The sequence below is a fragment of the Pongo pygmaeus genome, chromosome 14 (assembly GCF_028885625.2).
Source record: "Pongo pygmaeus isolate AG05252 chromosome 14, NHGRI_mPonPyg2-v2.0_pri, whole genome shotgun sequence".
NCBI classification, from domain to species: domain Eukaryota; kingdom Metazoa; phylum Chordata; class Mammalia; order Primates; family Hominidae; genus Pongo; species Pongo pygmaeus.
This window is the reverse complement of record NC_072387.2, coordinates 26,226,435-26,253,009: the sequence shown is the minus strand read 5'-3', so window position 1 is coordinate 26,253,009 and position 26,575 is coordinate 26,226,435.

The following is a 26,575-nucleotide window of genomic DNA, read 5'->3' as shown; positions in this document are numbered from 1 at the left end:
AGGAAGGAAAGTACCCATTGGGCACTGGGATTGTTCAGATCTACCAACTTAAGTCACTTTTCCCAATCCTCATCCCAAGCTCCACAAACATTTGACTCCTTACAAATGCAAACTAAGATTTTTACTATCGTCTCTTTTTTATTCATATTATGCCTTGCTCATATGGGCATTCACTGAAATAGTTACTCAGCTTACTAAAGAAGAGAATGGAGAATAGTCCTGGAGATTTGAACTAAGCCTGTTAACTCCAAAGAAGCCAAAGGCTTCTCGTGCCAGATGCCATTTCTCCTTGCTCTCCCCGGAGCCGCCATCACACCCCGCCTGTATTACAACCTGGCTTAGAATGGGTCTGCTGCTTGGTTCTGTCATCCTCAGACTTCCCAAGTACCTGCTGCTCTTCTGCACTTGGCCACCCACCTTGTGTTCTCCACCCATCTTGAGCGGTCAGCTCCTGACACCATCTGCCATGCACAGTCCTGCTGATGAGATGCTAAGGAAATTATATGTGTGTGATGGAATGTCAGGATGTTGATCAAGCTCTAGTTGCCCAGACGGGAGCAAGATGGAGCTGGTTCACAGTGAGCAGAACAAGGTGAGTAACAAGAGGGAAGGATGGCTGCTAGTGAGAAACGCCCTAAGGAGACTGAGTTTGGAGGCAGGCTGCCCTGTCACTGCTTTGTACATTTTAGGATGTATAAAAAAGTGCCAGCTGTCTAAAGAGAGGAGCTACTATTTCCAGGTATAGAAATTCCCCAGGAGATAGTCTTTTTTGATGACGATCCTTATTCTTAAACTTTTTGCTCCCTCCATCCATACCTGGGTCCATACTACATCACAGATAAGAGACCAAAAAGATCCATGATTAGAAACACTTTGTAATCAGCATCATAGATGTGAATTTTGGGGACAGAATTAGTCACACATGATAAGTGGAACCTAACACTGCATTTCAGATGTGGTAAAAAGGCCAGACATTTATATCAGAAAGAGTTGATCTTCTCTAGAGAGTTCACTAAGAACAACCGGGTAGCCTCAAGTAGAAGTGAGATTTGGTGAGTGTCACCATACCCTGCTTCATCTCTCCAGAACTGTGGATCCCTTGGCAAATCTAATTAATGCTACAGACATGATCACTTAAAAAATGTATATGAGGTCTGGGCACAGTGGCTCATGCCTGTAATCCCAGCACTTTGAGAGGCCTGGACGGGTGGATCACCTGAGGTCAGGAGTTTGAGAACAGTCTGGCCAACATGGTGAAACCTCATCTCTACCAAAAATACAAAAATTAGCCGGGTGTGGTGGTGGGCCCCTGTAGTCCCAGCTACTCCAGAGGCTGAGGCAGGAGAATCGCTTGAACCCAAGAGGTGGAGGTTGCAGTGAGCTGAGATCGGGCCACTGTACTCCAGCCTGGGCGACAGAGTGAGATCCCACCTCAAAAAAATAATAATTTTTAAAAATACAAAAATTAGCCGGGCGTGGTGACAGGCACCTGTAATCCACCTCAGGAGGCTGAGGCAGGAGAATCACTTGAACCCAGGAGACGGAGGTTTCAGTGAGCCGAGATTGTGCCACTGCACTCCAACCTGGGCAACAGAGTGAGAATCCATCTTGAGGGGGAAAAAAAAACAGAAAAGAAAAATGCATATGAGCATAGAGATACAGACTTTTTTTTTTTTTTTGAGGTGGAATCTTGCTCTGTCACCCAGGCTGGAGTACAGTGGCGTGATCTTGGCTCACTGCAACCTCTGCCTCCCGGGTTCAAGCAATTCTCCTGCCTCAGCCTCACAAGTAGCTGGGACTACAGGCATGCGCCATCATGCCTGGCTAGTTTTTGTATTTTTAGTAGAGATGGGGGTTTCACCATGTTGACCAGGCTGGTCTCGAACTCCTGACCTCAGATGATCCACCCACCTCGGCCTCCCAAAGTGATGGGATTACAGGCTTGAGCCACCGTGCCCGACCTGACATAGACTTTTGTAAACAATTTCACGGAGCTCATGAGTAAGAAGTCCATCCTTGAGCCTTCACTGCCAGACCACGGATTCCAGATCAAGAATTCCTTTCAGGTAAGGGGAAGATGGGGCTCCAGTCCTACCCAGCTCCGCGTGTGCTAGTTCTGCATCTTGAGCATGTCACCTAACGAATGTACTTTGGTCACCTCAACTGTAGAACAGGGATCACAACACTTGTATTTCAAGGATTGTTGTGAAGCTGAAAATCAAATGGAGAAGATACATCTGACAGAACATTATCTGCACACAAATGAATGTAAAAGTCATGGCTGAATATACAGCTGAAATGTGTCTATGAGTTGTAAGTAGGCATTGCTTGCAGCTAATGGAGTCTAGACCATATTTCTAACAGTCACTGTTAAACACAGGACATAACATCTATAGATCAATCAAATGGAGACTAACATCATACCTGGAGGAACTGGGTCTAGGGGACCACCTCAGCAGCTCACTTCAATTCTGCTGGGATGATTGCAAAGAGCAGAAATAGAAGGGAGTAGGTGGCCCTTGCCCCCTTTGGGGACTCCTGGCTGTGATGGTGAAATGAAATAATATTGTTAAGAGCTTGACCAACAAGAAAGATAACCTGATTTTGTGAAAAACTGGAGAAAAGGGGCTAAGCTCATAGGGCTAGGATATCTCATAGGGGCTTTTGCACAATGGCAGCCAGACTTGTGGCCATCACTGTGTCCTTCCCTTCATCCCACGTAAAAACCCTCTCTTACCTTCAATTTGTTGCATCGCATTTTTGCTTTATTTTACATTTCTTCTTCTTCAGGAAGCCATAACTACTGTTTACCCCATTTCCTCAGATAGCATCATGCCATTGCATTCTATCTAATGACTTTTGCTGATGTGTGCACTGAATATTTTAATATTCCTGGTGTCCCAAATTAAAATGTAATGTTCTTGAAGGTGGAACCTGTGTTTAAGCTTTAACACATACCCCCAAGCATTGTGTCCAGTGGCGGGGGCAGACCATCTCCATACCGACGGGGGCCCGTGGGATCTTATCTCCAACTGTTATAATTTATAGTTACATAAGAAGCTACTCCAGTGCAACTAGCTGCTCTCACCTCAAAAAGCTTGAAGATCTGAATCACACTGAAGTCATAAGAGACCAGCCCCAGAATAAACAAGCTCAATTGGCCATAAAGATCTCCAAACCACAACACAGTTGTTTGTGTGTTTACATCACTAAGGACTGAAGAAGAAACTAAATTGATAAAACCAAGGTGGCATGAGGAAAGAACCTGGTCAACCTCTTAACTCTGGGGGGCCCATCAGACTATCCTCTGTGTTCACAAAATAGCCCTGTAATTGGTTAGTTTCAAAGCAGTCTTCACTTCTCGCTTCTGCCTATTCTATTCTGCCACTAAGCCTGCTTGTCATAGTGTGTTCAACATATATTCTTCTCTTGAAGCCCTGCAGTATTTTTTCTTTTGCATCTCTCTGTTGACATTTTTCATTCTCTGCGATGTATTATTATCACAGGTCTGTCACTCCCCTCTTCTGTCCCACCCATTCCTCCCCATCAGGATTCTTCCCTCCAGAGGGCCAGTGCACAGCATGTTTCCCCAGAGGTCTGAAAACACAGAGAAAGATCGTCCACAGACACCTCTACCTGCTTAAAGGTCTGAATCCTGGGGGCTCACTGCCTCTCCATCTAAGTGTCAACCACGCAACTTGTGGCTGTCACATCTACATCTGTCCCCTGCACACGTCCATCAGGCCAGTGCTGACTCTTACTGACTCTCACTGGCACTAGCAGTGAGACCATGGTGTCCAGACCTGCAGACCCATTTCAAGCCAGCCTGTGGAGAACAGAATGATGGGCGATATCATTTGGATGTTGTCCCTTCTAAATCGCGTGTTGAATGGTAATCCCCAATGTTGGAGGTGGGGCCTGGTGGGAGAGGTTTGGGTCACGAGGGCAAATCCCTCATGGCTTGGTGCTGTTCTTATGCTAGTGAGTGAGTTCTGTCAAGATCTGGCTGTTTAAAAGTGTGCGGCACCTCCCCGCTTCCTCTCGCTCTTGCTTCTGCTCTCACTATATGAGATGCCTGCTCCCCCTTCACCTTCCGCCGTGATTGTAAGATTCCTGAGGCCTCCCTAGAAGCTGAGCAAATGCTGGCACCAGGCTTCCTGTACAGCCTGCAGAACCACGAGCCAATTAAACCTCTTTACTTTATAAGTTACCCAGTCTCAAGTATTTCTTTGTAAAAACACAAGAATGGCCTAATGTGATGGGGGGATCTCACAGATTAGGTGAAGTACAGAAAGAAGAAATGTACAGTTTGGACAGGTCTAATTGAGCCTCCAGCACATTTATGTGAAGAAGGTAGGTCAACAGACTGTAACACCAATGTAATCTAATGTGTTTTAATAGGAAAGAAAGTCAACAGAAATAAGTAGCTTGATCGAGATGGAGCACTGTCTACACTCTCTGCCTCTATCTCTATCACCTCACCTGCTCTTCAAACCCCTTCGCCCCCACTTCATACTGAAACTCTTATCCTCAAGGCCTTCAGTGGTCTCCTCATTACATTGAGAACATGAACAGTGTGCTTCCCACAGCTTTCCACAACCATTCGGCATGAGAATGACCAGGCATGCTTGCTAAAAATGAAGACTTCTGAGTCTTAATACCAGAAAAATGAAAAACTCCATCGATCCAGGATTCCACGTCTGGAAAAATATCCTTTAAAACTGAAGGCAGAGTAAAAGCATTTTGAGGCAAACAAAAACTGAAAGGACTTACTGTGAACAGGCAATCTCCTCAAGAAATGTTAAGGGGAGGCCGGGTGCAGTGGCTCACGTAATCCCAGCACTTTGGGAGGCCAAGGCAGGTGAATCATTTGGGGTCAGGGGTTCGAGACCAGCCTGGCCAACATGGTGAAACCTCGTCTCTACTAAAAATACAAAAATTAGCTGGGCGTGGTGGCAGGTGCCTGTAATCCCAGCTACTTAGGAGTCTGAGGCAGGAGAATCGCTTGAACCTGGGAGGCAGAGGTTGCAATGAGCCAAGATCGGGCCACTGCACTCCAGCCTGAGCCATAGAGCGAGACTCAGTCTCAAAAAATAGATATTAAATAAATAAATGCATATTTAAAAAAATAGAAATGGGGGGAAGAGCCAAGATGGCTGAATAGGAACAGCTCCGGTCTACAGCTCCCAGCGTGAGCGACGCAGAAGACGGGTGATTTCTGCATTTCCATCTGAGGTACTGTGTTCATCTCACTAGGGAGTGCCAGACAGTGGGTGCAGGTCAGTGGGTGCGCGCACTGTGCGCGAGCCGAAGAAGGGCGAGGCATTGCCTCGCTTGGGAAGCGCAAGGGGTCAGGGAGTTCCCTTTCCTGGTCAAAGAAAGGGGTGACAGACGGCACCTGGAAAATCGGGTTACTCCCACCCGAATACTGCGCTTTTCCGACGGGCTTAAAAAACGGCGCACCAGGAGATTATGTCCCGCACCTGGCTCAGAGGGTCCTATGCCCACGGAGTCTCGCTCATTGCTAGCACAGCAGTCTGAGATCAAACTGCAAGGCGGCAGCAAGGCTGGGGGAGGGGCGCCCGCCATTGCCCAGGCTTGCTTAGGTAAACAAAGCAGCCGGGAAGCTCGAACTGGGTGGAGCCCACCACAGCTCAAAGAGGCCTGCCTGCCTCTGTAGGCTCCACCTCTGGGGGCAGGGCACAGACAAACAAAAAGACAGCAGTAACCTCTGCAGACTTAAATGTCCCTGTCTGACAGCTTTGAAGAGAGCAGTGGTTCTCCCAGCACCCAGCTGGAGATCTGAGAACGGGCAGACTGCCTCCTCAAGTGGGTCCCTGACCCCTGACCCCTGAGCAGCCTAACTGGGAGGCACCCCCCAGCAGGGGCAGACTGACACCTCACACAGCCGGCCGGGTACTCCAACAGACTTGCAGCTGAGGGTCCTGTCTGTTAGAAGGAAAACTAACAAACAGAAAGGACATCCACACCAAAAACCCATCTGTACATCACCATCACCAAAGACCAAAAGTAGATAAAACCACAAAGATGGGGGAAAAACAGAGCAGAAAAACTGGAAACTCTGGAAATCAGAGCACCTCTCCTCCTCCAAAGGAACGCAGCTCCTCACCAGCAACGGAATAAAGCTGGACAGAGAATGAGTTTGACGAGTTGAAAGAAGGCTTCAAACGATCAAACTACTCTGAGCTAAAGGAGGAAGTTCGAACCCATGGCAAAGAAGCTAAAAACTTTGAAAAAAAATTAGACGAATGGCTAATTAGAATAACTAATGCAGGGAAGTCCTTAAAGGACCTGATGGAGCTGAAAACCAAGGCACCAGTACTACATGACGAATGCACAAGCCTCAGTAGCCGATTCGATCAACTGGAAGAAAGGGTATCAGTGATGGAAGATCAAATGAATGAAATGAAGTGAGAAGAGAAGTTTAGAGAAAAAAGAATAAAAAGAAATGAACAAAGCCTCCAAGAAATATGGGATTATGTGAAAAGACCAAATCTACGTCTGATTGGTGTACCTGAAAATGATGGGGAGAATGGAACCAAGTTGGAAAATACTCTGCAGGATATTATCCAGGAGAACTTCCCCAATCTAGCAAGGCAGGCCAACATTCACATTCAGGAAATACAGAGAACACCACAAAGATACTCCTCGAGAAGAGCAACTCCAAGACACATAATTGTCAGATTCACCAAAGTTGAAATGAAGGAAAAAATGTTAAGGGCAGCCAGAGAGAAAGGTAGGGTTACCCACAAAGGGAAGCCCATCAGACTAACAGCGGATCTCTCGACAGAAACTCTACAAGCCAGAAGAGAGTGGGGGCCAATATTCAACATTCTTAAAGAAAAGAATTTTCAACCCAGAATTTCATATCCAGCCAAACTAAGCTTCATAAGTGAAGGAGAAATAAAATACTCTACACACAAGCAAATGCTGAGAGATTTTGTCACCACCAGGCCTGCCCTAAAAGAGCTCCTGAAGGAAGCACTAAACATGGAAAGGCACAACCGGTACCAGCTACTGCAAAAACATGCCAAATTGTAAAGACCATCGAGGCTGGGAAGAAATTGCATCAACTAACGAGCAAAATAACCAGCTAACGTCATAATGACAGGATCAAATTCACACATAACAATATTAACCTTAAATGTAAATGGGCTAAATGCTCCAATTAAAAGACACAGACTGGCATATTGGATAAAGAGTCAAGACCCATCAGTGTGCTGTATTCAGGAAACCCATCTCATGTGCAGAGACACACATAGGCTCAAAATAAAAGGATGGAGGAAGATCTACCAAGCAAATGGAAAACAAAAAAAGGCAGGGGTTGCAATCCTAGTCTCTGATAAAATAGACTTTAAACCAACAAAGATCAAAAGAGACAAAGAAGGCCATTACATAATGGTAAAGGGATCAATTCAACAAGAAGTGCTAACTATCCTAAATATATATGCACCCAATACAGGAGCACCCAGATTCATAAAGCAAGTCCTGAGTGACCTACACAGAGACTTAGACTCCCACACATTAATAATGGGAGACTTTAACACCCCACTGTCAACATTAGACAGATCAACGAGACAGAAAGTCAACAAGGATACCCAGGAATTTAACTCAACTCTGCACCAAGCGGACCTAATAGACATCTACAGAACTCTCCACCCCAAATCAACAGAATATACATTTTTTTCAGCACCACACCACACCTATTCCAAAATTGACCACATACTTGGAAGTAAAGCTCTCCTCAGCAAATGTAAAAGAACAGAAATTATAACAAACTATCTCTCAGATCACAGTGCAATCAAGCTAGAACTCAGGATTAAGAATCTCACTCAAAACTGCTCAACTACATGGAAACTGAACAACCTGCTCCTGAACGACTATTGGGTACATAATGAAATGAAGGCAGAAATAAAGATGTTCTTTGAAACCAACGAGAACAACGACACAACATACCAGAATCTCTGAGATGCATTCAAAGCAGTGTGTAGAGGGAAATTTATAGCACTAAATGCCCACAAGAGAAAGCAGGAAAGATCCAAAATTGACACCCTAACATCACAATTAAAAGAACTAGAAAAGCAAGAGCAAACACATTCAAAAGCTAGCAGAAGGCAAGAAATAACTAAAATCAGAGCAGAACTGAAGGAAATAGAGACACAAAAAACCCTTCAAAAACTTAATGAATCCAGGAGTTGGTTTTTGAAAGGATCAACAAAATTGATAGACCACTAGCAAGACTAATAAAGAAAAAAAGAGAGAAGAATCAAATAGATGCAATAAAAAATGATAAAGGGGATATCACCACCGATCCCACAGAAATACAAACTACCATCAGAGAATATTACAAACACCTCTATGCAAATAAACTAGAAAATGTAGAAGAAATGGAGAAATTCCTCGACACATACATCCTCCGAAGACTAAACCAGGAAGAAGTTGAATCTCTGAATAGACCAATAACAGGAGCTGAAATTGTGGCAATAATCAATAGCTTACCAACCAAAAAGAGTCCAGGACCAGATGGATTCACAGCCGAATTCTACCAGAGGTACAAGGAGGAGCTGGTACCATTCCTTCTGAAACTATTCCAATCAATAGAAAAAGAGGGAATCCTCCCTAACTCATTTTATGAGGCCAGCATCATCCTGATACCAAAGCCGGGCAGAGGCACAACAAAAAAAGAGAATTTTAGACCAATATCCTTGATGAACATTGATGCAAAAATCCTCAATAAAATACTGGCAAACCGAATCCAGCAGCACATCAAAAAGCTTATCCACCATGATCAAGTGGGCTTCATCCCTGGGATGCAAGGCTGGTTCAATATACACAAATCAATAAATGTAATCCAGCATATAAACAGAACCAAAGACAAAAACCACATCATTATCTCAATAGATGCAGAAAAGGCCTTTGAAAAAATTCAACAACCCTTCATGCTAAGAACTCTCAATAAATTAGGTATTGATGGGACGTATCTCAAAATAATAAGAGCTATCCATGAGAAACCCACAGCCAATATCATATGGAATGGGCAAAAACTGGAAGCATTCCCTTTGAAAACTGGCACAAGACAGGGATGCCCTCTCTCACCACTCCTATTCAACATAATGTTGGAAGTTCTGGCCAGGGCAATTAGGCAGGAGAAGGAAATAATGGGTATTCAATTAGGAAAAGAGGAAGTCAAATTGTCCCTGTTTGCAGACGACATGATGCTATATCTAGAAAACCCCATTGTCTCAGCCCAAAATCTCCTTAAGCTGATAAGCAACTTCAGCAAAGTCTCAGGATACAAAATCAATGTACAAAAATCACAAGCATTCTTATACACCAACAACAGACAAATAGAGAGCCAAATCATGAGTAAACTCCCATTCACAATTGCTTCAAAAAGAATAAAATACCTAGGAATCCAACTTACAAGGGACGTGAAGGACCTCTTCAAGGAGAACTACAAAGCACTGCTCAATGAAATAAAAGAGGATGCAAACAAATGGAAGAACATTCCATGCTCATGGGTAGGAAGAATCAATATCATGAAAATGGCCATACTGCCCAAGGTAATTTATAGATTCAATGCCATCCCCATCAAGCTACCAATGACTTTCTTCACAGAATTGGAAAAAACTACTTTAAAGTTCATATGGAACCAAAAAAGAGCCCGCATTGCCAAGTCAATCCTAAGCCAAAAGAACAAAGCTGGAGGCATCATGCTACCTGACTTCAAACTATACTACAAGTCTACAGTAACCAAAACAACATGGCACTGGTACCAAAACAGAGATATAGATCCATGGAACAGAACAGAGCCCTCAGAAATAACACCGCATATCTACAACTATCTGATCTTTGGCAAACCTGAGAAAAACAAGCAATGGGGAAAGGATTCCCTATTTAATAAATGGTGCTGGGAAAACTGGCTAGCCATATGTAGAAAGCTGAAACTGGATCCTTTCCTTACACCTTATACAAAAATCAATTCAAGATGGATTAAAGACTTAAATGTTAGACCTAAAACCATAAAAACCCTAGAAGAAAACCTAGGCATTACCATTCAGGACATAGGCATGGGCAAGGACTTCATGTCTAAAACACCAAAAGCAATGGCAACAAAAGCCAAAATTGACAAATGGGATCTAATTAAACTAAAGAGCTTCTGCACAGCAAAAGAAACTACCATCAGGGTGAACAGGCAACCTACAAAATGGGAGAAAATTTTCACAACCTACTCATCTGACAAAGGGCTAATATCCAGAATCTATAATGAACTCAAACAAATTTACAAGAAAAAAACAAACAACCCCATCAAAAAGTGGGCGAAGGACATGAACAGACACTTCTCAAAAGAAGACATTTATGCAGCCAAAAAACACATGAAAAAATGCTCACCATCACTGGCCATCAGAGAAATGCAAATCAAAACCACAATGAGATACCATCTCACACCAGTTAGAATGGCAATCATTAAAAAGTCAGGAAACAACAGGTGCTGGAGAGGATGTGGAGAAATAGGAATACTTTTACACTGTTGGTGGGACTGTAAACTAGTTCAACCATTGTGGAAGTCAGTGTGGCGATTCCTCAGGGATCTAGAACTAGAAATACCATTTGACCCAGCCATCCCATTACTGGGTATATACCCAAAGGACTGTAAATCTTGCTGCTATAAAGACATATGCACACGTATGTTTATTGCGGCATTATTCACAATAGCAAAGACTTGGAACCAACCCAAATGCCCATCAATGATAGACTGGATTAAGAAAATGTGGCACATATACACCATGGAATACTATGCAGCCATAAAAAAGGATGAGTTCATGTCCTTTGTAGGGACATGGATGAAATTGGAAATCATCATTCTCAGTAAACTATCGCAAGAACAAAAAACCAAACACTGCATATTCTCACTCATAGGTGGGAAGTGAACAATGAGAACACATGGACACAGGAAGGGGAACATCACACTCTGGGGACTGTTGTGGGGTGGGGGGAGGGGGGAGGGATAGCATTGGGAGATATACCTAAAGTATAATAATAATAAATAAAAAAAAGATGAAGTCAAAAAATATAATATTTTAATGGTTGCTAAAAAAAAAAAAAAAAATAGAAATGCTGAGGGGACTTCTACAGGCTAAAGGTAAACAACACCAGATCATAGATTCAATCTGCAGGGAGGATGAACATCACAGGACACGGGAAAGTGTGGTTAAATTAAAAAAAAAAAAAAAAACTATATTTTTTCTTTTTTCTCTTAATTTCACTAAAAGGCATATGACAATTTAGTACAAAAAGTAAAACAATATGTTGTGGGTTTCTAAAATATACAGATGTGATATATATGACAACAATAGCACCAATGATCAGGTGGGAGGTAAATGAAACTATATGTTGTATTTTATATAAGGTAGGACAAATTAACTGTAAAAAGTTAAAGATGAAGGCCGGGCGTGGTGTCTCACGCTTGTAATCCCAGCACTTTGGGAGGCCGAGTCAGGCGGATCACCTGAGGCCAGGAGTTAGAGACCAGCCTGGCCAACATGGCAAAACCCCATGTCTACTAAAAATATAAAAAATTACCTGAATGTGGTGGCAGGCGCCCGTAATTCCAACTACTTGGGAGGCTGAGGCAGGAGAATTGCTTGAACCCAGGAGGCGGAGGTTGCAGTAAGCTGAGATCACACCACTGCACTCCAGCCTGGGAGACAGTGCAAGACTCCGTCTCAAAAAAAAAAAAAAAAGAAAAAAGTTAAAGATGCAGAGTTGATTCCCGAATGGTGGTTCTCAAAGGGTGTTCCCCTGACCAGCAGCAGCAGCAGCAGCATCTGAGAACTTGTTGGAAATGAGACCTCCTGAATCAGAAGCTCTGGGGGTGGGGCCCAACAGTCTGTGTTTTAATAAGCCCTCCAGATGATTCTGATGCACATAAAGTGTGAGAGCCACTTCCCCAGAGCAAGCTGTTAAAATATGATGGAAAAATATATAACAAAAAAGCCAATAGAATGAATAGTTACATTGGAATACTAGAAAATATTCAATGGACTCCAAAGAAATCAAGAAAAGAGGAACAGAGAGGGAAAAAAGAGAGAGGGAAAAGAAGTAGAAAACCAAATCGCAAAATGGCAAAATTAAATCCAATCATACTAATAATTTCACTAAATGCAAATGGACTAAAAGCTTTAACTAAAGGCAAAAATTAGCAGACTGGAGGAAAAAAAAGAAGCCAGACCAAAGTATACTCTATTTACAAAAGATTTAGTTTAAGAAAAAAGATGTAAACAGATTGAAAGTAAAAGGATAGAGAAAGGTATGTCATGCAAATGCTAATTATATAAAAGCTGGAGTGACTATCTTGCTCTACGATCAAATAGACTTCAAGATAAGGAGTCTATCAGAGATAAAGAGATATATTTTATAATGATCAAAAGGCCAAATGCATCACAAATACATAACAATTATATGTGTGTGTACCTAATAATAAAGCTTGAAAATGCATGAAGCAAAAACTAACAGAACTAAAGAGAAAAATAGGCAAGTTGCGGTGCCTTACACCTGTAATCCCATCACTTTGGGAGGCTGAGGCAGGTGGATCACTTGAGATCAGGAGTTCAAGATCAAACATGATGAAACCCTGTTTCTATCAAAAATTAAAAAAAAAAAATTTTGCCAGGCATGGTGGCACACACCTGTAATCCCAGTTACTCAGGAGGCTGAGGCACGAGAATTGCTTGAACCTGGGAGGTGGAGGTTGCAATGAGCTGAGATCATGCCACTGCACTCCAGCCTGGGAAACAGAGTAAAACTCTATCAAAAAAAAAAAAAAAAAAGAACTAAAGAGAAAAATAGATGTAGCCATATCTAACAAGTTATAGTCAGACCCCACTCTAATTAATTGACAGAGCAACTAGACAAAAAAAATCAGTGAGGAAGTAGAAAATCTGAATGGTGCCATTCACCAACTGGACCTAGTTGACATTCACAGAACACAACATCCATCCAACAACTGTGAAATACACATTATTTTCAAGAGCTCCTGAACTATTCACCAAGATCGACTGTATGTTGGGCCTTAAAACACATCTCAATAAATTTTGAAAGATTAAAGTCTTACAGAGTATCTTCTCTGACCAAAATGGGATTAAATTAGAAATCAATTAACAATAAGATTTGTAGAAAAGCGCCAAATATATGTAAATTAAGTAAACACTTAAATCACGAGTCAAAGAAGACATTGCCAGATAAACAAACTAACCTATTTTTAACTTTTTAAATTTAAAATATTAAATATTTTTAATATTAATTAATTAATACTTTTTATTTAAATACTTTTAATATCTTTAACCTAATAGTGAAAATACAAGATCAAAGTTGTGGGATGCAACTATAACAATACTTAGAGTTCAAAATTTATAGTTGTAAGTGTGCATGCAAGAAAGGAAGATGCTTAAAAAATGACACACACCACAGCCCCTCCACCCACGCGCCCACACTACCACAGCCGCCTGGATCAGTCTTAGGAACTGGAAATACACAGCAGAGTTCTCTGCTTCAAGATATCTCCTTCAGCAGCTTTCAGAACACCTGAAAATGTTACGAGAGAATCCTTTCAAATTAAACAGCTCAAAGAAGCAGCACCTTGAGCTTTTATGTCATCACTTCTTAAAACAAAGAGGTGAGTTGCAGCCTGACTGAGATCCGGTTGTAATGGAGTACAGGTTAAGGGTCCCTGAAGAGAGCAAAGCTACAAAGGCGGAAGGATGGATGTCAAAGATGGAGGCCGAGAGGGGTGGCTCACGCCTGTAATCCCAGCACTTTGGGAGGGAAAGGAAGGAGGACCACTTGAGGCCAGGAGTTTGAGACTAGGCTGGCAACATAACAAGACCCTGCCTCTATGAAAAAATTTAAAAATTAGCCAAGCGTGGTACCTGTAGTTCCAGCTACTTAGGAGGCTGTGGTGGGAGTATCACCTGAGCCTGGAGGTCGAGGCTGCAGTGAGCCGAGATCACACCACCGCACTCCAGCCTGGATGATAGAGCAAGACCCTGTCTTTAAAAAAAAAAAAAAAAAAAAAAAAAAAAAAAAAAAAAAAAAATTCTGAGTAGTGACAAAAGCCTTGGAAGTAAACTCAACACAATTAGTAAACAAAAACATTATGAATGACCTTGATTCTAATACTACTACTAACTAATGTTAAATGATAAATCTAAAAAAGTGTCTGTTCCTGAGGACCAGAATATAGTGGATAAACAGGAGAGGATGTCAGAATGTTGCCAAAAGACAAGCGCAATGCTATGGTGTCCGCACTGCACAGAACCCGTGGAAGGGGACTGAAGTGGGGACTCCACATGAAAACGCAGCGTGGCTGTTGTCTGCCGCACAAAGCTAGGGTGCCCAGGTGTTGCTGCCTCTCCCATGATTCTCCCCTCTGATGAGACACCTCCTGGGGGATGGTGCAACCATTTCTGGACTCTGCTTAGGAAGAATATGGTAACCGGAAACCAAGCTCTGCACACCCCTCTGTGGCCGTCTGGAAACTCTGGAAGTCCCGGAAAAGGCTGCCATACAGAACTAACAGCTGTTGCTGAAACTGGCTCCGCAGGCCCCAGACTGCCCCACAGTCAAGGCCTCCTCTTCTCTGTCACTTCTCTCTCACTTACCTGAAGTGAAGGTGATGGTTGGTCGTGGGACACGAGGAGCCACAGTTAGGAGATGGGCAATGCATCCTCCCAAGAAGCAAACAGGTGAATGCAGGCTTGCAAGGGATGCAGAAGTGGAGAAGGCAGCTCCGTGGAGCCCCAGGCACGACCTTAGGTGCCTGACATCATGGCCAGATCCATTGATCCAGTCTATCCACCACTTCCGCCTGAGGACTCCACCTCTGTCCTACTGGGAAGAACACACTAGAACTGCCACGTGTGATTTGTGATTGTCAGTGTGCATGATGCCTAAGGGAACTGCCTAAGAGACCACAGGTCTCCATCCCACTGCTCCTTACAGAGACTTGGGTTATATTCAGACATTGCTAGGGTGGACCTGATCAGGGTTTGCAGCCCTTACCTGGTGCTCATCTTAAGTGGGAACAGGCCAGCAGCACCCTTTGCCAGGCAGCTCAGAACGAGGGGCCATGTGCTGGGTGTGCCCCTCTGACCCAGCCATGCCATCCTGCACCGGTCAGCCAATTGGTATTCCCTGCTGACTCTGCAGAGCTCCCTGTGCACTCTTGCCACCCAGGCTTGCAGGAATGGCAGGCTGCTCGGGACTGACTGACACCTCTCTGGGTGAAATCACAGCAGATCACTCTGCATCATGACATATCATCTCTGTGTCACCAAGCCTACATCATCCTGAAGAAAACAAGGCCAACTCGCAATGTTGGGGATGCAGACGATACTCCCTCACTCTAACTTAAGCCAGTTCTGGGTGGTAAAATCAGAACATTATCCTAAAGGAAATGATTTTCCTGTCAAACATTTCAATGACCTTCGTATGCCCCCCTGAAGAAAAGTTGATATTATTATCCAGGTCTTGATGGGGATATGGGCAAAGCATGAACAAAATATTTCCCCTTCTGCCTCATAAGTTGCCTTGCAGTTAACTTCTGGACTCTATTCTCCTGGAAACAGACAAAGATGGAATGTGTAATTATGTCACCAAGCAACGTCCCAATAGTAGAAACAGCCTGATTGATAACCTGCCCCTGGAATGAACACTGCCGGGAAGTCATTTCTACGGGCATGCCAGGCACGCCCCACGTGGGGACTGGGGACCCTGGAAGCTGCATCCACGGCTCCTGTGGGAAACAGGGCTTCTGGGCAGCCCCCACACCTGCCAATGACGTCGTCTCTTTGTACCTGAGCCACTCACCTCACGCAGAGAGTCCAGCCCCTGATGGGGTTGGCAGACCTGCAGACACCTGCAGGAAGCCATGGCACTGGCCTGGCTCCTGCCCTGCGCTCTGCAGAGCAGCGAGGCCGAGACTGCCAGTGGGAACCTGAGGGCTTACTTGGCTCTGAGGACACTCTGGGGAGTACTGTAGAGGAAAACGTCTTATATCACAGCGGTAAATTATCCAGCTTATATCTGAAGGAACACACAAGTAACAGCTCTTAGTGGTTTCTAAGTAGTCTACCCATTTAAAAACTAAAAAGTAATTGTCCAGAAAACACAGACCAAACACAGCTAACAAAGATCTCAAGTAGCTTCACCAGGTAGCTGAGCCCGAATGGTCAGAAAGTGAAAAGTTCAACTCGGAAATACCCCATGGGATCATGCTGAAGATCCAGTGGGCGCTATGAGTTCCCAAGAATCTTAAGAGGCATAGAGTTGGCCTCTTTATTTGAAGCTCAACTTTCCATCTGAATGAAGAGGCAAGGTATAACATGCATCCCACACGCTCACTCCAACAGCTCCGAGGCATGGAGGCAGGCACTCCTGCCAGCTCCCACGTTTAGCATCCACTGCACTCCACCGCAGTCACGTGGGGACTTAGGCACCGTCCCTGCCTGCTCGTCCACCGGGGCGAGTTCCTTGCTGTGTGCGTCTGGAACAGCCACGGCCAATAAATAGTTGTTAAATGAAGAAATAAATGAACCATCCTGAACCTGTGGCTTCTTGCTCTGTAAAATGAAAACAATGCCTACCTCATCCACTGAAAATTGTTTTCAAGTGAAATCATGTAAAAACTCTTCATAAACTGTAGGGCACTGAACAATTAACAGTAAGCCAACATTAATAACACCTCCTCCTTTGTTAGTGAGTACCATGGGAAATGTACCTCCCGAGACTAGGCCTGGAGACTAGCCACCCACATCCTTCTGCAGTGGGGCTGGGGTGAGGGCCAATCCATCCCAGCCGCAGTGGAGAACTGGGCTCAGTGCAAATGATTCTTTGCCTTAGTGTTATTTTTGCTTACAGAATGGAGTTTCGTGGGTTTGCTTTTCAATTCCATCTTCTTAATTCCATCTGCAGTAGCTCTGTAGGGCTTACCCCTTTTCACTCAGCACAAGTTTAGGAAATATCTCACTGTCACTCCTTACATCATACTAAATTACACACACTTAGGTGTTAGCAATTATAGGGTATTAATTTTTAATGACATGCAAAAACATTTACAGCAATCTCATACCCACAAAGTTGTAACTTTGCAATGATGATTTCTTAGTATGGGAAAAATCTTCTTCAGAGTCATTAATTGAATTACAAAAGTGAGTGTTAATACAATTTAACAAACATTCGCTGAAACACTGCATCATACAAGATATTTTACTGGAGGCTGGATGCTTGTGCTAGTGTTCAGTGCCAGTGCAGAGTGCCAGTACTAATGTTGGGTCCTAGGTGCTGGTGCCAATACTGGGTGCTGAATGCTGGGTGCTGGTGCTAATGCTGGGTGCTGGGTAGTGGTGCTGATGCTGGATGCTAGGTGCTGGTGTTAGTACTGAGTGCTAAATGCTGATGCTAGTTTGGGCGCTGATGCTAAGTGCTAGTGCTGGTGCTGATGCTAGGTGCTGGTACTGGTGCTAGTGTTAGTGCTGGTACTGGTGCTGGGGCTAGTGTCGGTACTGGTGCTGGGGCTAGTGTCAATGTTGGTGCTGATGCTGGAAGATGCAATGATGTTGTTTCCATCCTCAAGGGTCATTTACGCTAAAGACATACAAATAACCTCTAATATAACATATGGCAGAATGGTCTGGGCACTAAAGGACTGATGTGTGTGACAAACTTCAGAATAGCCAAGGGAAAAATTACTATTATTAATGGGAACCAAGTAAAACAACCTGTAAGCTGAGCTCTGAAGAACAAGAATGACTTTTCAAGATAGAGAAAGCAAAAACCAAATGCAAGGAAGGACACAGAGGCACGGGATGCTGAGCTGCAGGGGGTGCTCCTGGAGCAGTGCAGGAGGTTCCTGTGCAGGAACACAGGAGGTGAGCTGCTCAGAGAACAGGTTGTTCTGTGGACAACAAACCAGCACCTGGAAAGTAAGGAGTGCAGAGAGGCGCTTCCGGCTCTTTCAGACGCACAGCTCAGCAGCGAGGACAAGAGCAGGGAGACAAGAGCCAGAGCCAGGTCTGCAAATCCCTCCGACTAAGGACCCCTTTGCCACCCGCGGCCCTTCTGTTTGGTTTCAACTTAAATGTCACAGCCTCTGGTAAGCTTTCCATGTGCCCCCGGGCTGGTGCACTCGCCTTTCATCCACGCTCAGGGCGCCCTGACCCTCCCTTTGAAATCCTCCTCCTACTTGAGGTCACTGGTTTAACGTTCCTCCGGCTCCCCAGGGCCCTGCCAGCAGGGTGAGGCCTGACAGGCCCACGGATCTCCAGGGCTTCGTGCACTTGTAGACACTCAACAAATGACTGTTGAATGAATTAAATGAACAAAAAAGGTGAAAAGGGCCTGAATTAAGTCACTGAAAAGGTAAAGAAGAGAGACACAGGAGAAACCAGAAGAAAGAATGGACACGGTGGCTGATGGAGGATGGGGGAGGATGGACTGCTGCGGATGATGAGGTTCAGCCAGAGACGGGGAGGCTGTCTATGCCCTTGCCTGAGACAGGGGACTCAGAAGGAACCAGCACTGCAGACAGCTCTCAACAACTCTTCTTACATCTGAACTCAGCACCATGCTTTTCCTCTCCCCTACCTCATTCCCTCACTGTGTAACAAAATTGAGCATTATAAATAATAATAAATGTTTCTGCCGTTCTATTTCCTAGCTCTAGTGGAAAAGTAGCACACAAGAGAAAAAGCAAATCAAACTCTTCACTATTCATCTGTCATGGGATTTTATTTGCCCTGTTCAAGTGGGCAAGTGATGGCTTCTGAGTAAGCAAGGACCTGTTGGAAAGGCTAGCATAGTTTGGTGCTACTGAAATGCAAAAGGGTTAAATATGGAAGGATGGAGGCTCAGCTGCTTTTCTGACACTAGCTAGGACAGCACGTTGTCCGCTTAAAGACAGATGATCGTTCTAGGTTCTGCAATAAGAGATTATGCAAGTCTCTTATTACCACGGAAAGCTGAACCAAGTCTCGTTAAAGATTCAAAAGAGAAGTGGTGGGACACAATCTTGTTTCAACAGTTAAGATAGTGGACTCCATCTCCCTGGATTATTTTAGCTATAGAGCTCTGATACAGGAGCCTCATAAGATAAAATGTGGCTTGGGCATTGGGTCAGAGTCTCACAATTGGGCCCAGACAGGTCCAGTCTACTGAATCAAAGGCTGAAGTTAGGTCAGATTCTGCAAATAACCTGGCTTGGCTGTCAGCTCTTTTCTTGAATGAGGGTCTAGCTGTTGAGTAGATGAATAACTGTGTCCACCTCTACTTGGCTCCTCATAAAAATAAATGCTTTGAAAAACCCATCCTGCAAATGTGAGGCACGAAAGCTGACAGAGCTTTCTAAGTGAGCCACCTCCGGATCTGCTTGCTTCCTGTTCTTGGTTGACTTACTAAAATGTGAAGCCACTAAGCCTTTTAATAAGCTGCAACGTGGAAACTGTAAATAAGTAACCCTGTTTGCGGAGGCTGCAGCAGCCTTTGACATAAAGATAGGGGTGAGAGGAGGGAGAGCAGAGGAGAAGGAGGGAGGTAAAACCATCGTGTGCTGAAAGGAAATGGGCTATAGTTTAATGTTTCCCTGGAGGGCCAGCCTCACTCACTCACCCACCCACCCGTTCATTCATTCAATTCTTTCTTTCTTTCTTTCTTTCTTTCTTTTCTTTCTTTCTTTCTTTCTTTCTTTCTTTCTTTCTTTCTCTTTCCTTCCTTCCTTCCTTCCCTCCCTCCCTCCCTCCCTCCCTCCCTGTTTGTTTGTTTGTTTGTTTCTTTCTTTCTTTCTCTCTTTCTTTCTTTCTTTCTTTCTTTCATTCATTCATATGTGCAAGGCACTGTGTTAGGCCTGGATCATGGTGATTGCTCAAGTATTTGTTGAATGAATTAAAAAGAAAAGCAATACAGGAAATAATAGAGAACTTATTAAGAAAACAAAATGTTTAAGCATTTATTGTTTTGTAACATTTTATTGTATGTAAAGGCTATTAGGTATACAATACTCTTATATTAATTAATGCAAGTCATTAAGCTGAAGAACCAAAGCACTTTTTAAAAATTAATAGACTTTATTTTTTAGAGCAGTTTTAGGTTTACAGAAAAATTGCGCAGAAAAGGGTTTCCATATACCTTCCCTCTATACACAGTTTCACATCTTGTTGACATCTTGCATTAGTGTGGGGCCCTTGATAAAACTGATGAACCAATATTGACTAAATTATTCACTAAAGCCCATCGCCCACACTAAGATTCATTCTTGGTGCTGTACATTCTGAGTCTGGACAAATGTATAAAGACATGTGTGCACAATTTAATATCATGCAGAAGATTTTCCCTGCCCTAAACATCCTCTGCACTCCACCTATGCATCCCTTCCTCCACTCCTAGCCCTGGAATCCACTGATTATCTTACTGCCAACATAGTTTTGCCTTTTCCAGAATGTCTTCTAGTTGGAATCATACAGTACATAGCCTTTTCAGATTGGCCTCTTTTATGTATCAATGTGCATTTAAGGCTCCTCTATGTCTTCTTATGATTTGATAGTTAACTTCTTTTTGTTGCTGAGTAATATTCCATTGTCTGGATGTACCATAGTTGGTATATCTGCCACCTTCTGAAGGACATGTTGGTTGCTTCCAAGTTTTACTTGAATAAAGCTGCTGTAAGTTTTTGTGTGAAAGTCTTTTCAACTCATTTGGGTAAATACCAAGAAATTTGATTGATGGATCTTATAGTAACTACATTTAACTTTGCAAGAAACTGCTAAATGGTCTTCCACAGTAGCTGTACAATTTTGCGTTCCTACCAGCAATGAATGAGAGTTTCCGTTGATCCACATCCTTACCATTTGATATTTTCAATGTTTTGGCCATTCTAATAGAGGTGTATCTCATGTATGTTCTAATTTGCATTTCTCTGATGACATATGATGTGAAGCATCTTTTCTTATGTTTATTTGCCATCTGTATATCTTCTGCATGAGGTGTCTATTAAGGCTTGGGCCTGTTTTTTTTTTTTTTTATTATACTTTAAGTTTTAGGGTACATGTGCACAACGTGCAGGTTAGTTACATATGTATACATGTGCCATGTTGGTGTGCTGCACCCATTAACTCCTCATTTAACATTAGGTATATCTCCTAATGCTATCCCTCCCCCCTCCCCCCACCCCACAACAGACCCCAGTGTGTGATATTCCCCTTTCTGTGTCTATGTGTTCTCATTGTTCAATTTCCATCTATGAGTGAGAACATGCGGTGTTTGGTTTTTTGTCCTTGCGATTGTTTGCTGAGAATGATGGTTTCCAGCTTCATCCATGTCCCTACAAAGGACATGAACTCATCCTTTTTTATGGCTGCATAGTATTCCATGGTGTATATGTGCCACATTTTCTCAATCCAGTCTACCATTGTTGGACATTTGGGTTGGTTCCAAGTCTTTGCTATTGTGAATAGTGCCGCAATAAACATATGTCTTCATGTGTCTTTATAGCAGCATGATTTATAATCCTTTCGGTATATACCCAGTAATGGGATGGCTGGGCCAAATGGTATTTCTAGTTCTAGATCCCTGAGGAATCGCCACACTGTCTTCCACAATGGTTGAACTAGTTTACAGTCCCACCAATAGTGTAAAAGTATTCCTATTTTTCCACATCCTCTCCAGCACCTGTTGTTTCCTGACTTTTTAATGATCACCATTCTTACTTGTGTGAGATGATATCTCATTGTGGTTTTGATTTGCATTTCTCTGATGGCCAGTGATGATGAGCATTCTTTCATGTGTCTTTTGGCTGCATAAATGTCTTCTTTCGAGAAGTGTCTGTTCGTGTCCTTCGCCCATTTTTTGATAGGGTTGTTTGTTTTTTTCTTGTAAATTTGTTTGAGTTCATTGCAGATTCTGGATATTAGCCCTTTGTCAGATGAGTAGATTGCAAAAATTTTCTCCCATTTTGTAGGTTGCCTGTTCACTCTGATGGTAGTTTTTTTTGCTGTGCAGAAGCTCTTAAGTTTAATTAGATCCCATTTGTCAATTTTGGCTTTTGTTGCCATTGCTTTTGGTGTTTTAGACATGAAGTCCTTGCCCATGCCTATGTCCTGAATGGTATTGCCTAGGTTTTCTTCTAGGGTTTTTATGGTTTTAGGTCTAACATGTAAGTCTTTAATCCATCTTGAATTAATTTTTGTATAAGGTGTAAGGAAGGGATCCAGTTTCAGCTTTCTACATATGGCTAGCCAGTTTTCCCAGCAACATTTATTAAATAGGGAATCATTTCTCCATTTCTTGTTTTTGTCAGGTTTGTCAAAGATCAGATGGTTGTAGATATGTGGCATTATTTCCGAGGGCTCTATTCTGTTCCATTGGTCTATATCTCTGTTTTGGTACCAGTACCATGCTGTTTTGGTTACTGTGGCCTTGCAGTATAGTTTGAAGTCAGGTAGCATGATGCCTCCAGCTTTGTTCTTTTGGCTTAGGATTGACTTGGCAATGCGGGCTCTTTTTTGGTTCCATATGAACTTTAAAGTAGTTTTTTCCAATTCTGTGAAGGAAGTCATTAGTAGCTTGATGGGGATGGCATTGAATCTATAAATTACCTTGGGCAGTATGGCCATTTTCACAATATTGATTCTTCCTACCCATGAGCATGGAATGTTCTTCCATTTGTTTGTATCCTCTTTTATTTCATTGAGCAGTGGTTTGTAGTTCTCCTTGAAGAGGTCCTTCATGTCCCTTGTAAGTTGGATTCCTAGGTATTTTATTCTTTTTGAAGCAATTGTGAATGGGAGTTCACTCATGATTTGGCTCTCTGTTTGTCTGTTATTGGTGTATAAGAATGCTTGTGATTTTTGTACATTGATTTTGTATCCTGAGACTTTGCTGAAGTTGCCTATCAGCTTAAGGAGATTTTGGGCTGAGACAATGGGGTTTTCTAGATAATACAATCATGTCTTCTGCAAACAGGGACAATTTGACTTCCTCTTTTCCTACTTGAATACCCTTTATTTCCTTCTCCTGCCTAATTGCCCTGGCCAGAACTTCCAACACTATGTTGAATAGGAGTGGTGAGAGAGGGCATCCCTGTCTTGTGCCAGTTTTCAAAGGGAATGCTTCCAGTTTTTGCCCATTCCATATGATATTGGCTGTGGGTTTGTCATAGATAGCTCTTATTATTTTGAGATACGTCCCATCAATACCTAATTTATTGAGAGTTTTTAGCATGAAGCATTGTTGAATTTTGTGAAAGGCCTTTTCTGCATCTATTAAGATAATCATATGGTTTTTGTCATTGGTTCTGTTTATATGCTGGATTACATTTATTGATTTGCATATGTTGAACCAGCCTTGCATCCCAGGGATGAAGCCCACTTGATCATGGTGGATAAGCTTTTTGATGTGCTGCTGGATTCGGTTTGCCAGTATTTTATTGAGGATTTTTGCATCAATGTTCATCAAGGATATTGGTCTAAAATTCTCTTTTTTTGTTGTGTCTCTGCCAGGCTTTGGTATCAGGATGATGCTGGCCTCATAAAATGAGTTAGGGAGGATTCCCTTTTTCTCTGTTGATTGGAATAGTTTCAGAAGGAATGGTACCAACTCCTCCTTGTACCTCTGGTAGAATTCAGCTGTGAATCCATCTGGTCCTGGACATTTTTTTGTTGGTAACCTATTAATTGTTGCCTCAATTTCAGAGCCTGTTATTAGTCTCTTCAGAGATTCAACTTCTTCCTGGTTTAGTCTTCGGAGGATGTATGTGTTGGGGAATTTATCCATTTCTTCTAGATTTTCTAGTTTATTTGCATAGAGGTGTTTATAGTATTCTCTGATGGTAGTTTGTATTTCTGTGGGATCGGTGGTGATATCCCCTTTATCATTTTTTATTGCGTCTATTTGATTCTTCTCTCTTTTCTTCTTTATTAGTCTTGCTAGCGGTCTATCAATTTTGTTGATCTTCTCAAAAAACCAGCTCCTGGATTCATTAATTTTTTGAAGGTTTTTTGTGTCTCTATTTCCTTCAGCTCTGCTCTGATCGTAGCTATTTCTTGCCTTCTGCTAGCTTTTGAATGTGTTTGCTCTTGCTTCTCTAGTTCTTTTAATTGTGATGTTAGGGTGTCAAATTTAGATCTTTCCTGCTTTCTCTTGTGGGCATTTAGTGCTATAAATTTCCCTCCAGACACTGCTTTGAATGTGTCCCAGAGATTCTGGTATGTTGTGTCTTTGTTCTCGTTGGTTTCAAAGAACATCTTTGTTTCTGCCTTCATTTCATTATGGACCCAGTAGTCATTCAGGAGCAGGTTGTTCAGTTTCCACGTAGTTAAGCAGTTTTGAGTGAGATTCTTAATCCTGAGTTCTAGTTTGATTGCACTGTGGTCTGAGAGATAGTTTGTTATAATTTCTATTATTTTACCTTTGCTGAGGAGTGCTTTACTTCCAACTATGTGGTCAGTTTTGGAATAGGTGTGGTGTGGTGCTGAGAAGAATGTATATTCTGTTGATTTGTGGTGGAGAGTTCTGTAGATGTCTATTAGGTCCGCTTGGTGCAGAGCTGAGTTTAATTCCTGGACATCCTTGTTAACTTTCTGTCTCGTTGATCTGTCTAATGTTGACAGTGGGGTGTTAAAGTCTCCCATTATTATTGTGTGGGAGTCTAAGTCTCTTTGGGTGCTCCTGTATTGGGTGCATGTATATTTAGGATAGTTAGCTCTTCTTGTTGAATTGATCCCTTTACCATTATGTAATGGCCTTCTTTGTCTCTTTTGATCTTTGTTGGTTTAAAGTCTGTTTTTATCAGAGACTAGGATTGCAACCCCTGCCTTTTTTTGTTTTCCATTTGCTTGGTAGATCTTCCTCCATGCCTTTATTTTGAGCCTATGTGTGTCTCTGCACATGAGATGGGTTTCCTGAATACAGCACACTGATGGGTCTTGACTCTTTATCCAAAATGCCAGTCTGTGTCTTTTAATTGGAGCATTTAGCCCATTTACATTTAAGGTTAATATTGTTATGTGTGAATTTGATCCTGTCATTATGACGTTAGCTGGTTATTTTGCTCGTTAGTTGATGCAGTTTCTTCCCAGCCTCGATGGTCTTTACAATTTGGCATGTTTTTGCAGTGGCTGGTACCGGTTGTGCCTTTCCATGTTTAGTGCTTCCTTCAGGAGCTCTTTTAGGGCAGGCCTGGTGGTGACAAAATCTCTCAGCATTTGCTTGTGTGTAGAGTATTTTATTTCTCCTTCACTTATGAAGCTTAGTTTGGCTGGATATGAAATTCTGGGTTGAAAATTCTTTTCTTTAAGAATGTTGAATATTGGCCCCCACTCTCTTCTGGCTTGTAGAGTTTCTGTCGAGAGATCCGCTGTTAGTCTGATGGGCTTCCCTTTGTGGGTAACCCTACCTTTCTCTCTGGCTGCCCTTAACATTTTTTCCTTCATTTCAACTTTGGTGAATCTGACAATTATGTGTCTTGGAGTTGCTCTTCTCGAGGAGTATCTTTGTGGTGTTCTCTGTATTTCCTGAATGTGAATGTTGGCCTGCCTTGCTAGATTGGGGAAGTTCTCCTGGATAATATCCTGCAGAGTGTTTTCCAACTTGGTTCCATTCTCCCTATCACTTTCAGGTACACCAATCAGACGTAGATTTGGTCTTTTCACATAATCCCATATTTCTTGGAGGCTTTGTTCATTTCTTTTTATTCTTTTTTCTCTAAACTTCTCTTCTCACTTCATTTCATTCATTTGATCTTCCATCACTGATACCCTTTCTTCCAGTTGATCGAATCGGCTACTGAGGCTTGTGCATTCGTCACGTAGTACTGGTGCCTTGGTTTTCAGCTCCATCAGGTCCTTTAAGGACTTCCCTGCATTAGTTATTCTAATTAGCCATTCGTCTAATTTTTTTTCAAAGTTTTTAGCTTCTTTGCCATGGGTTCGAACTTCCTCCTTTAGCTCAGAGTAGTTTGATCGTTTGAAGCCTTCTTTCAACTCGTCAAAGTCATTCTCTCTCCAGCTTTATTCCATTGCTGGTGAGGAGCTGCGTTCCTTTGGAGGAGGAGAGGTGCTCTGATTTTTAGAGTTTCCAGTTTTTCTGCTCTGTTTTTCCCCCATCTTTGTGGTTTTATCTACCTTTGGTCTTTGATGATAGTGACATACAGATGGGATTTTGGTGTGGATGTCCTTTCTGTTTGTTAGTTTTCCTTCTAACAGTCAGGACCCTCAGCTTCAGGTCTGTTAGAGTTTGCTGGAGGTCTACTCCAGACCCTGTTTGCCTGGGTATCAGCAGCGGAGGCTGCAGAACAGCTGATATTGGTGAACAGCAAATGTTGCTGCCTGATCGTTCCTCTGGAAGTTTTGTCTCAGAGGAGTACCTGGCCGTGTGAGTTGTCAGTCTGCCCCTAATGGGGGTTGCCTTCCAGTTAGGCTACTCGGGGGTCAGGGACCCACTTGAGGAGGCAGTCTGTCCATTCTCATATCTCCACTACGTGCTAGGAGAACCACTGCTCTCTTCAAAG